This window comes from Ictalurus punctatus, chromosome 19 (genome assembly GCF_001660625.3).
Source record: "Ictalurus punctatus breed USDA103 chromosome 19, Coco_2.0, whole genome shotgun sequence".
In the NCBI taxonomy this organism is placed as follows: domain Eukaryota; kingdom Metazoa; phylum Chordata; class Actinopteri; order Siluriformes; family Ictaluridae; genus Ictalurus; species Ictalurus punctatus.
The window spans coordinates 24,188,938-24,201,437 of NC_030434.2; the positions used below are offsets into that span (position 1 = coordinate 24,188,938).

Sequence of the window (12,500 nt, forward strand, 5' to 3'; positions counted from 1 at the left end):
GCGGTGGATCGCTGGTTAAAGGATCTGGGTGACTGATCAGAAGGTCAGGAGTTCAAGCCCCAGCACTGCCAAGCTACCACTATCACTCTGGATAAGGGCGTCTACCGAAAAGGCCGTAAATTAACAAAGCGTCACATTTTGTCTCGTGGACTTTCAAGACTCCGCCCCCTCCCGTGTCGCATCTCGGGTCGCTAGTTAGAGGCACGAAGGTGACGGTGTGCTGTATAACGTCCACGAGTTAAACACTTCTTGTGCGCTGACCGACAGAACACACCGACACACACACACACACACACACACACACACGCCTGAGTGTCTCTAACAGGGCCAAGATGAAGGAACAGGATGGAATGAATAGAAGGAGAGTGAAAAGTACAGGGTAAGGGACAAGGAGAAAGAGAGAGAAGGAGACGGGGCAGATTTCTGCCGTTTGTCTCCGAGTGTGTGCCGAGTGTGTGTGGATGTCTGGGGAGGATAATTGAGGGGACAGAACGCGCCTCTCTCTTGTTAAACTGCCGGGAGATGACAGAAAAATTAGAGGCATTTCAGTCGTGACAGGTTGTTGTATGTTTTTTTCCCCCCTCTCTTTCTGCTTCAAATGGTTCATGTCGGTTTGTTTTCAGTCAAGCTGTCTCTCCGGCACAATGCAGCCCGGCCCGCACAGGTTTTTTTTTTTGTTCAACGAGGGAAAAGGATCTGATTTATCTAATGCCTCTCAGATTGCAGTGGTGAACGGCACGAGGAAACACAGACACCGCTGTTTCCCGCTAATTACAGAGGCAGACTTTGATTGCTTGTTTGAAAACACTTTTCAAACACGCGTAATGATAACAATTAGTTACTGCTACAATTTCTCGCCGCATTTGCTCTCTCTTTCTTTCTCTTTTCCTTTCCCTTCATCTCGACAATGCATCCTTCGGAGGAGGAAGGAGCGCGGGGCGAACGTCCGTCCGGTTCGGGCGTAGTGTCTCAATCGTTTCCGTACGCACCTGTTATTTCATTCGCCAATAAACCGAGACGGGCTGCGTCGAACGGGCGAGCGAGCATCACTTTGAACGCTCTCTCTCTCTCTCTCTCTCTCTCTCGTAAGTCATTCACTCGGACCCGTACTTCCGGCGTTTTTTAAGCTCCGACGAGATCCGTGGGCGTGGCTAGACGCAGGTATTTCAGCTGGACTTTCGGTCCCTATCGGCGCTCGTAAACGCGCGCAAGTGAAGCGTTTGTAGAAACCCGGCGTGGACGGGTTTTCCGTTCGGTTTTCAAACCGTTTACGGAAAGGTTTGGAAATGCGTCTCGATTTCAGCGAAGAACGGCGAAGAAAAAAAACGAACAGAAACGAGAGCGAGATCGTCGCTGGAGATGAGTCGACACTTTTTCGAACGCACATCGATCGAGGATTTTTATTGTCGTTACTTATTTATTTATTTATTTGTTTGTTTATTTTTTTATTTTTTTACAACGGCTAAACGGCACCGCGGTTCGAAGTGTCGCGAGGGAGAACTTTCCAGAGCTGAGCGCTTGTTTGGGAAGAGCTTTGCGATCACATGATTCATGATTCAGCCTCGTTTTGAAGCCCACATACCATCCAAATGAAGAAATTCCTCTAACGAGTGGCACTGAAATGATAAATATAGACTAAAAAACAACAACAACAACAACAACAACAACAAAACATTGTGTGTTGTGGCTTTTCCGGGTTTCTTTAAAAGCTTCACCGCTGCCGCCTCTCACTTCTCTCTCCGCTGATTATTTTCACATCCATCATCTCCGTACATAAACACGGTTTAGCTAAAAGCATCACGCACACACACACACACACGGACGGACGGACGGACGGGTATAGTGCGGTGTATACGCTCGGTGTGTATTTATACACTAAAAGCAGTGGTATCAGTGGGATATTAATGACATTTCTCATTGATGGGTCAGAAACAAAGGCTCGGGCTGATCCAGCTGCTGGATCTGTTTCACCTGGATTACCTCCGGATCAAATCCACACCATCTCTCCTTTCATGATCTAATATGGAGGGTAATCCTCTTGTGGAATTAATCTGCTTTAACGAGCGTTTGTTATCACGCTGAGCTGGAAATAAATTGCTCTGGAAACCGGGTTGGGGGGGGGGCAAATGTAGACAGTAGGGAGGTTCAAGTATCTTTACCTTTATACACGCTGCTAAGCGCATTATCCTGGTCAGGGTCATGATGGATACCTGATGGAGTCTGTCCCGGGATCATTGGGTGTGACCCGGAACACACCCACCTCACACACATTCACACCTAGGGATGATTTTAGAGATTTTAGAGTCTTTTTTTTTGAGAGGACCACCGGGAGAACACGCTCTTGGAGAAAACTCCGCTTAGACGAAGCTCAAAACCGGACCGGGGATTGTTCCGTCCGCTAATCTTTATTTTTGTATTTTTTTGGTCCACCCGGAGAATCGGATACGCATGGCTCGTAAATGGGATTTGAGAGACTTTCGGCCGAATCAAACTGACGAGTCGAATCGTGCCGATTCGAATCGATTCATTCGGACTCCAGTTCAGTGACTCCTTATCCCTCATCCAAGTGAACCATGTCACTGCACTCATACAAAAAAAGACTCTTTAACACTTTTATTTATTAAGTATGGAACCATTTAGGAAGCTTCAACAACCCCCCCCCCCCCCCCCATGAGTACTGAACCAACTGTCTCATGCACTTCCTGTTCAGCAGTCATTTCCTGTCCACGGACTATATAAAGACTCACACATACACACGTTCACATCGTCGGAGTCTTGCTGATATTTATACTGGGTAAGAAAGAGCTGAACTGTTGCTATAGAAACGAAAACGTAACAGGACGAGCGCGTCAACCGAAACCCGAGCTGCCGTTCTGACCAATCAGAATCGAGCGTTTAAAAACCACGCTGCTGTTCTCCGGCATCGTACGAGCCCGGCTTTTCCGACAGCCTCGGTGGAAAATGCTGGCGCTTTAAACAGACGTGACCTCCGCCAAACTAATAAATTACTCAGCTGCATTGTTATCGTAACCTGCCACTAATCGACACGTTCTCGACAAATAAACGTGAGCGTTCTTGCGTCATCGTGCGCTCACGACCTCCGCCTTTCCGCCGTGCTTCTCTTGAGCTATGTTAAATGTAAATTGTTTGTATCTAACAAGGCAAACATCTTACTCTTTCACTCTCTCTCTCTCTCTCTCTCTCTCTCACACACACACACACGCACACGCAGTAAATCCATGTCCATGTGTTTGTCCCATGTGACAGGGCCAGGTGTGTTCCTGCGTCCTCTGGGACAACAGCGCAGTCATGAACTAACAAGGGAAATGCCGTATGTCTTTTTTTCTTTCTTTCTTTTTTCTTTTTTTTTTTAAAGCTGTAATATCATTGAAGAGATTTGATTAGGGTCTTCAGATCTTTAGATTGGTGTGTCTTTTGAGTTTCTGAACATAATTACGTGTGCGTTTGAGACACCAAATAAAACCGAGACATGTCCTGAGACATTTTCTGTGTGCGTTTGCGGGGGTGGGGATTAAAAGCTCAAAAAAAAAAAAAAAAAAACCCACCCCAGAGACGTCGTTTTAAACGAAGCCGAATTGCGGTCAGGCTTTGCCTTTATCTTTACTGTCAATTTTTCTTGTTCTTTCTTTCTTTCTTTCTTTCTTTCTTTTTTTTTTAAAAGTAAGTCATTTGGAAGCTTTTATCTTATTAAGGCATTAGCGGCAACATCTGCAGCTCCGCTCGTTCCCAGACGCAGGCGTCGTACAGCGGTCTGAGGACGGGGGACACGTCTAGAAGTGAATAAAACAAAAACAAGACGCAGCTTTTTCTCACAGAGCGTAAACATCCATGTCTTGAAAACTCAAAAGTTACAGCTTTACCTCCGACTGACACCGGAGACTCCTTCCGTAGAGCATAAACGTCCAATAAACATCTCCTTACGGAAAACGTCACCGCATCGACATTCACTTTTCATCTGTTTTTTTTTTTTTAGTTCTTATTAGTGTTACTATAGAAACGATTACGTACAAGGACGAGCACATTAATATGTTTTATTTTTTATTTCTCGTGGTATAGCGTTTCGTTTCTGAAGGAAATTGACAAAATTCTGTGTTGAGTAGCTTAGACGTTCGCTTGGGTAATGTTAGTCCGCCAGCTGAAGACGCTAGCTAGGTTCACAAACAAGCTAGCTAGTAGTGACATGTTAGCTAGTAGAAAAAGCAAAAAGATTGGTGCTTTTTTCCTCATTGTCACCCCCTAAAATCTACCTCTACGTAATTAGCTCTTTGTAGGAAACAAATCTGTATTCCGTACATCCCTTAGAACCATAATCAGCAAAACTAGAGGCGACGCGGATGAAGAAATCATAAGGACGTGAGGTGGTATGAGGACGTGATTGGCTCGTTCTTTTCCCCCGCAGTACCGTTTGTGTCCTCTAGGGGTCTGTGGGTCGCCTTGTTGGAAACCCAGGATCTGTAAGCTTGCTCGCTGGAGGTTTGTGTATCATTCATTCCTGGCTTCCTTCTCTATTTGCTAATGAGACAGCTAGCAAACGAAGCACATGTAAACAGACCTGCTCGTAAGTTTCCACCCCCAATGTATATATATATCTTTTTCACCAAAATGTAGTGCAGGCTTTCGAACTCCGTGTCGTCAGGAGGGGTTTTTTCCAGTAATCAAAACAGGAAGTCATCAGGCGTCATCGCTGTTAAAGATGTCCTGACGGTTCAGTCTTTAACGGGTCCATGCTCCAGATTTCTAAGGGTTCTGACCGTGTTAAAATTAGCACAGCGAGTGCGGTGTGGGAATGAAAAACTACACAACAGGTAATCGGGTTTGGTTGTACGTGTTTAACCCTCCCCACACACACATACACACATGCACACATACTTGTCCTCCATCTCCACTTTGAGACTAAACAACATCACCACGCAGGAAGGAACAGCCTGTCGCTAAATTATACCGAGCGGCCGTTTACATCCCTCCGGATAAATATTTACCGACCCGCCTTGTGATTAGCCACCTCCGCTAACTGTCCACCCCGCTTGGGCCCTGCCTCTCCTCGGGACCACCTTGGTGAACAATGGCCCTTTCAGGAGAGTCATACACACACACAAACACACACGCACATACACATAGAAACCCTCCAGACCTACAGCCTTGGGGACCAGGCAGGAAGTGGCACTCAGTGCCCCAGACGTGGTGTAGGAGGTTGTTGGGGGAGGGGAAGCAGGTAATTGAACCCCTGTCGGTCTGGGTTACTTTCAGAGCTTGTCTAGGGTTGTCTATGATATGTGTGTGTGTGTGTGTGTGTGTGTGTGGTTGGGGAGTGGGGGGTGGGGGGGGGGGGGGGTGATGGATTTCAGGGTCAGTGAACACCGCTTAGCGTTCTGTTAGGACATACCGGCTTACGCAGGTCTGGGCAACAGATGCTGTGTCAGGCTCCGCCCACTTTCCTTGATTGCATTGTGTCTCATTAACAGATGTTTCAATGTTATTATTGTATTAGAGTTGAAATGAATAGACAGATGTGTACGGTGGCATTACGATTAGTGCATGTGTGTGTGTGTGTGTGTGTGTGTGTGTGTGTGTGTGTGTGTACGCGCCAGAGCTCTGAGCAGGTCATTATTAATCCAACCTTTCCCCCAAATAAGACCCTGTGATACTTTGCACACATAACAAAGTCATGGCCTCATGTATATTTGCTCTGGCACTTAAGAAAAGTGTTTCTTACTTCTGCTTATAAGCTCTTTATGAACACTTATAACAGCACCCTTATGTATGTTTTCTAAGGCCCTTAGGTAGAGCACGAGCACTTAAAACAGTGTGATAACATCAGAATGACGGGGTTATGTATATTTTCGTTCATTCTTAAATCCACACGTTTCTTATTCCTGCTTATAAGACTGTCAATGTCATGACATTGCAATGACGTATTTTCTCTGGCCCTTATGTAAAGTGTATTATTTCTGTTTATAAAAGTTCTATAAATACTTGATATCATAGTAATGACACAGTTAGGGCTATTTGCCCTGGCTCTTAAGGAACATCTGTTCCCTAATATCAGTGTATAAGTGTTTTGTGAGCACTTATAGCAAGCTAATGACACAGTAATAACATGGTTATGTATGAAAGTTTTTGTGCACATGACATAAGTAACACTTTTTCATTATTTCTGCCTATTAACTGTTTATGAATACTTACAATGTCAAATACAGTGTCATGACGTCATAATGACACGGTTTGAAAAGTGTGTGTTGCTTATTTCTGCTTATGAGCCGTTTACGAATACTTATAACAATAGCATGACATCATAATGACAGGGTTATGTAAAGTATGTTGCTTATTTCTGCTTATGAGCCGTTTACGAATACTTATAACAATAGCATGACATCATAATGACAGGGTTATGTAAAGTAAGTTGCTTATTTCTATTTATGAGCCGTTTACGAATACTTATAACAATAGCATGACATCATAATGACAGGGTTATGTAAAGTAAGTTGCTTATTTCTATTTATGAGCCGTTTAGGAATACTTATAACAATAGCATGACATCATAATGACAGGGTTATGTAAAGTAAGTTGCTTATTTCTGCTTATGAGCCGTTTACGAATACTTATAACAATAGCATGACATCATAATGACAAGGTTATATAATATGCTTCTTATATTTGGCACATAAGCTTTTTACGAATACTTATAATAATGTTATGACATCATAATGACAAGGTTATGTAAAGTACATTCCTTGTTTCTGCTTATGAGCTGTTTATGAATACTTATAACAATAGCATGACATCGTAATGACAGGGTTATGTAATGTATGTTTTTTAATTCTGCTTATGAGCTGTTTACGAATACTTATAACAATACCATGACATCATAATGACAGGGTTATATAATACGCTTCTTATATTTAGCACATAAGCTTTTTACGAATACTTATAATAATGTTATGACATCATAATGACAAGGTTATGTAAAGTACATTCCTTATTTCTGCTTATGAGCTGTTTATGAATACTTATAACAACAGCATGTCAAGGCACAATAATGACAGGGTTCCATATGTTTCAGATAAAGTTTCAGAGCTCTGGGTTGGTCATTACTGATCCTCTGAGTAAGCCCCTGTGGTATACCTCTTGTGTCATGAGCATGAGGTTTTCCGCTCATGTTAAACATCGTAATGACAATGTTCACCCGTGTCGCTTGGATGTACTTTGTCTCTCGTGGGCGTTATCCAAGCTAACTTTATTTATTTATTTTTCAATTCCCAGCGTTTTCCTGGAATTTTTGATTAAAATCCGGGTACGGATACAGAGAGTGTCATTGTGTTATACCGCTGCATGAGACCTCAGGTGAAAACAGGTCAGGTGTTGATGTGGTTAAACAGGTGGTTAAACACACACACACACACACACACACACACACACACACACACACACACACACACTCAGTTTTCCTCATGCCAGCCAACCAATAAGAGCATAAAAAAGCCTTTTTTTTTTTTTTCTAAATCTCTCTTTGTAGCACTGCTGCTAATTTAATAACGCCCCCGACCGCATCAGGCGCTGCCCGCATTACGCTTGGCACAGTCCAGGTGATTTTTTGGCGTTTTCGCTCACGTTTTTCCCCCTCTCCTCCACCACACAATGCCCAGCTTACTGGTTCCTATTGTTCGTCCATTGTAAAGGACCTGAGAGAGACCAGCAGGAAAGACAAAAGCATCAGTCGTGCAGTGCGGCAGAGGCGATTTCGCATGCACCTGGCATCCGCGGCAGACGAGGGACATTATTAATTGCTAATACATATTTATGTGGCACAAATTTGCCATTTGTTTGTGCATAAAATTATCAATAGGCTCGGGGCGCTTAGCCAGAGAAAACGGTGACCTTTTTAAAATAATAATATATGGAGCTCGGCGTGGTTGCTGTTGCGCAAGTGTGTAAGTGTGTATGTGTGTGTGTGAACATGGTTAAGGCAGAATAACATTCTGATATTTGATGTTTGAAAAAAAAACACAATGGGGAAAGTGAAGAGTCATTGTAGATGTGTTTTTGGCAATGACTGAGTAGCTCCCAGGTCTTCTGACCACACACACACACACACACACACACACACACACACACACACACACTCAATTCAATAAGGAATAAATTAGTCCGGTTTCAAGTGACTCCTTCTCCGCACAAACACATTTACTTTCTATTAATGCCTGATCTGCTCTGCCTACAGCCAAGTGGCCGCCAGACTCGATTACCATAAAGATTAGAACAAAGCTTTTTACATGCAGGTGAATACACACACACACACACTCACACACACTCACACACACACACACACACACACACACACACATGCCACTACCAAATGCAAATACAGCAATAAATGGGAGAATCAAGGAAAAATCCAGCATCTTCATCAGTCCAAATGTATCTCTGGTGCACGTTCATAGCTGTGACATTAACGTTTATAAACACTAATTCAGGCCTTACGCCTTGTCTGTCATCAAGGCTGCCTTGACTAATTTTGATGTCAAGTGATACTTCACTGTCAAGTGATGAAGTGATACTTTCTGAGCTTACATCCTGACAGCTGGCATTGTAGCTGTCATGTCAGATATTGTGGCTGTTATTTCTGCTTATAAGCTGCTTACGAATAGTTATACCAATGCCTTGACGTCATAATGACAGGGATATGTAAAGCGTGGCTCGTATTTCTGCTTATAAGCTGCTTATGAATAGTTATACCAATGCTATGACGTCATAATGACAGGAATATGTAAAGTGTGGCTCCTATTTCTGCTTATAAGCTTCTTATGAATAGTTATAAAAAAATGCTATGACGTCATAATGACAGGGATATGTAAAGCTTGGCTGTTATTTCTGCTTATAAGCTGTTTACGAATAGTTATACCAATGCCATGCTGTCATAATGACAGGGATATGTAAAGCGTGGCTGTTATTTCAGCTTATAAGCTGTTTATGAATAGTTATACCCATGCCATGACGTCATAATGACAGGGATATGTAAAGTGTGTCTGTTATTTCTGCTTATAAGCTGTTTATGAATAGTTATACCAATGTCATGATGTCATAATGACAGGGATATGTAAAGCGTGGCTGTCATTTCTGCTTATAAGCTGCTTACAAATAGTTATACCAATGCCATGATGTCATAATTACAGGGATATGTAAAGCGTGGCTCCTATTTCTGCTTATAAGCTGTTTACGAATAGTTATGCCAATGTCATGACATCATAATGACAGGGATATGTAAAGTGTGTCTGTTATTTCAGCTTATAAGCTGCTTACAAATAGTTATACCAATGTCATGACGTCATAATTACAGGGATATGTAAAGTGTGTCTGTTATTTCTGCTTATAAGCTGTTTATGAATAGTTATACCAATGTCATGACGTCATAATTACAGGGATATGTAAAGTGTGTCTGTTATTTCAGCTTATAAGCTGCTTACGAATAGTTATACCAATGCCATTACGTCATAATGACAGGGATATGTAAAGCGTGGCTGTCATTTCTGCTTATAAGCTGCTTACGAATAGTTATACCAATGCCATGACGTCATAATGACAGGGATATGTAAAGTGTGTCTGTTATTTCAGCTTATAAGCTGTTTACGAATAGTTATACCAATGCCATGACGTCATAATTACAGGGATATGTAAAGTGTGGCTCCTATTTCTGCTTATAAGCTGTTTATGAATAGTTATACCCATGCCATGATGGCAAAATGACAGGGATATGTAAAGTGTGGCTGTTATTTCTGCTTATAAGCTGCTTACGAATAGTTATACCCATGCCATGACGTCATAATGACAGGGATATGTAAAGCGTGGCTGTTATTTCTGCTTATAAGCTGCTTACGAATAGTTATACCAATGCCATGACGTCATAATGACAGGGATATGTAAAGCGTGGCTGTTATTTCTGCTTATAAGCTGTTTATGAATAGTTGTAGTATATATATGATGTCACAACACATTAATGGCTAATGATCTATGTCTATACTGGATATTAACTTTATTTCAGAAAGGTAATGATGATCTCTCTCTCTCTCTCTCTCTCTCTCTCTCTCTCTCTCTCTCTCAGGATTCATGCGTTCACTGATGGCTCAGCAGTGTGAAGACAGGCTCTCATCTCCGTCCCGCTTTTAGTAGGTCAGTTCCTGTTTTAAGCTTTGATGCTCTTCCAGTAGTGCTGAAATATGACGAGTAAACAAATCAATTCCTCGTTATACGCCACCTCGGAAGAGCCTCCAATCATCACTATGACCAAATTATATCAACATTACAGCCATCGTTACGGCCAAGCAGTTACCATGGATACATGAGTCTCAGCCAATAAAACGCAGCGTTCACCCAGGACCAATTGTACAATGGACACTGAAGATTCAGACAGGATCCTCACCTGAGGCAGAGACAGAGATAGAGGCAGAGCGAGGCAGAGAGATCAGACTGACACAGAGTGAGAGAAGTAGATTGAGAAAAAGAGACATGGAAAGAGAGAGCTTGACAGTTAGACAGAGATTTAAAGAGAGAGCGATAGAAAGAGAAAGATGGCCTGTGAGAGAGGCAGAGATATAAAAAGAGAGAGATGGAACAGGGGTGAAAGAGAGACTGAGAAAGAGACAGATAGAGACAGTGTGACAGAGATAGAGAGATAGGCACAGAAATAGTGATGCAGAGAGAAATAAAAACAGAGAGACGGATAGACCTTGAGAGGAAAGTAGAGAAAAGAATTAGATTAGAGGAAAGTAAGAAAAGAACAAGCGAGCAAGAGACGTGGAAAGAGAGACGGAGAGTGAGAAAAGGATGAGTCAAGACTGATAGAGAGAGGAATGCAAAAAGAAAGACAGGATGAGAGGACGAGTGTTGAAGTGAGTTTGGGGTTGTGACCGTAGAGAAGGACGGAGAGAAAGGATAAAAGAGATAACGAGAAAAAAGAAAACGAGAGACAGAGGGACTCAGCACAGCTCGAATGAACTGAACATTTTGTAGCAACCATGCAGGGAATCTGAGACACACACACACGCGCGCACACACGCACACGCACACACACACACACACACACACACACAGGTCAGTCAGCTGGAAAGTGCTGCAGTCCGAAACACAAATTGTTTTTCTGTCAAATACACTCAAGTGCACGCTTGGCAGGACGGGGCGTCGGGTGACATATGGGTTCACTCCTGACACTGCCCAGGACACAGAGCCGAGCATGGAGCTCGGAAAATACATGGATGGTGTGTGTGTGTGTGTGTGTGTGAGTGTGAGAGTGAGTGTGAGTGAGAGAGCGAGAGAGAGAGAGTATGAGACAGAGAGAGAATGAGAGACAGAGAATGAGAGACAGAGAATGAGAGAGAGAGAGAGACAGAATGAGAGAGACAGAGAGAATGAGAGACAGGGAGACAGAGACAGAGAATGAGAGAGCGGGAGACAGAGAATAAGAGAATGAGAGACAGAATGAGAGACAGAGAATAAGAGAGAATGAGAGACAGAGAATAAGAGAGAATGAGAGACAGAGAATGAGAGACAGAGAATAAGAGAGAATGAGAGACAGAGAATGAGAGACAGGGAGACAGACACAGAGAATGAGAGAGAGACAGAGAGACAGAGAATGAGAGAGAGACAGAGAGACAGAGAATGAGAGAGAGACAGAGAATGAGAGAGACAGAGAATGAGAGAGAGAGAATGAGAGAGAGAGTGAGACAGAGACAGAGAATGAGAGACAGAGAATTAGAGAGAGGGAGACAGAATAAGAGAATGAGAGCGACAGAGAGACAGAGAATGAAAGAGAGACAGAGAGACAGAATGAGAGAGAGACAGAGAGACAGAGAATGAAAGAGAGACAGAGAATGAAAGAGAGACAGAGAGACAGAATGAGAGAGAGACAGAGAGACAGAGAATCAGAGAGAGACAGAGAGACAGAGAATGAAAGAGAGACAGAGAATGAAAGAGAGACAGAGAGACAGAATGAGAGAGAGACAGAGAGACAGAATGAGAGAGAGACAGAGAGACAGAGAATGAGAGAGAGACAGAGAATGAGAGAGAATGAGACAGACAGAGAATGAGAGACAGAGACAGAGAATGAGAGAGAATGAGAGAATGCGAGACAGGGAGACAGAGAATGAGAGAGAATGAGAGAGACAGAGAGAATGAGAGACGGGGAGACAGAGAACGAGAGAGAATGCGAGAGAATGAGAGAATGCGAGACAGGGAGACAGAGAACGAGAGAGAATGAGAGAGACAGAGAGAATGCGAGACAGGGAGACAGAGAACGAGAGAGAATGCGAGAGAATGAGAGAATGCGAGACAGGGAGACAGAGAACGAGAGAGAATGAGAGACAAGGAGACAGAGAATGAGAGAGAGACGGAGAGAGAGCGAGTGAGAGAGAGCGAGACAGAGAGAGAGAGACACCCTGTACAATTACACACTGTAAGTCATGCAAGACAGTTATTACATTTATACCTTT

General features: G+C 43.1%; 1 protein-coding gene across 2 annotated transcripts in view; it reads left to right on the plus strand.

Moving 5' to 3' along the window:
- The window catches only part of sox5 (SRY-box transcription factor 5), a 278,008-nt gene that overhangs the window by 22,500 nt on the left and 243,008 nt on the right, over positions 1-12,500 (plus strand). For both annotated transcript variants that reach the window (XM_053688041.1, XM_053688042.1), the window contains exon 2: positions 10,118-10,185. The gene's annotated coding sequence lies outside the window, so the exon portion shown is untranslated. The remainder of the gene's footprint in view (positions 1-10,117; positions 10,186-12,500) is intronic.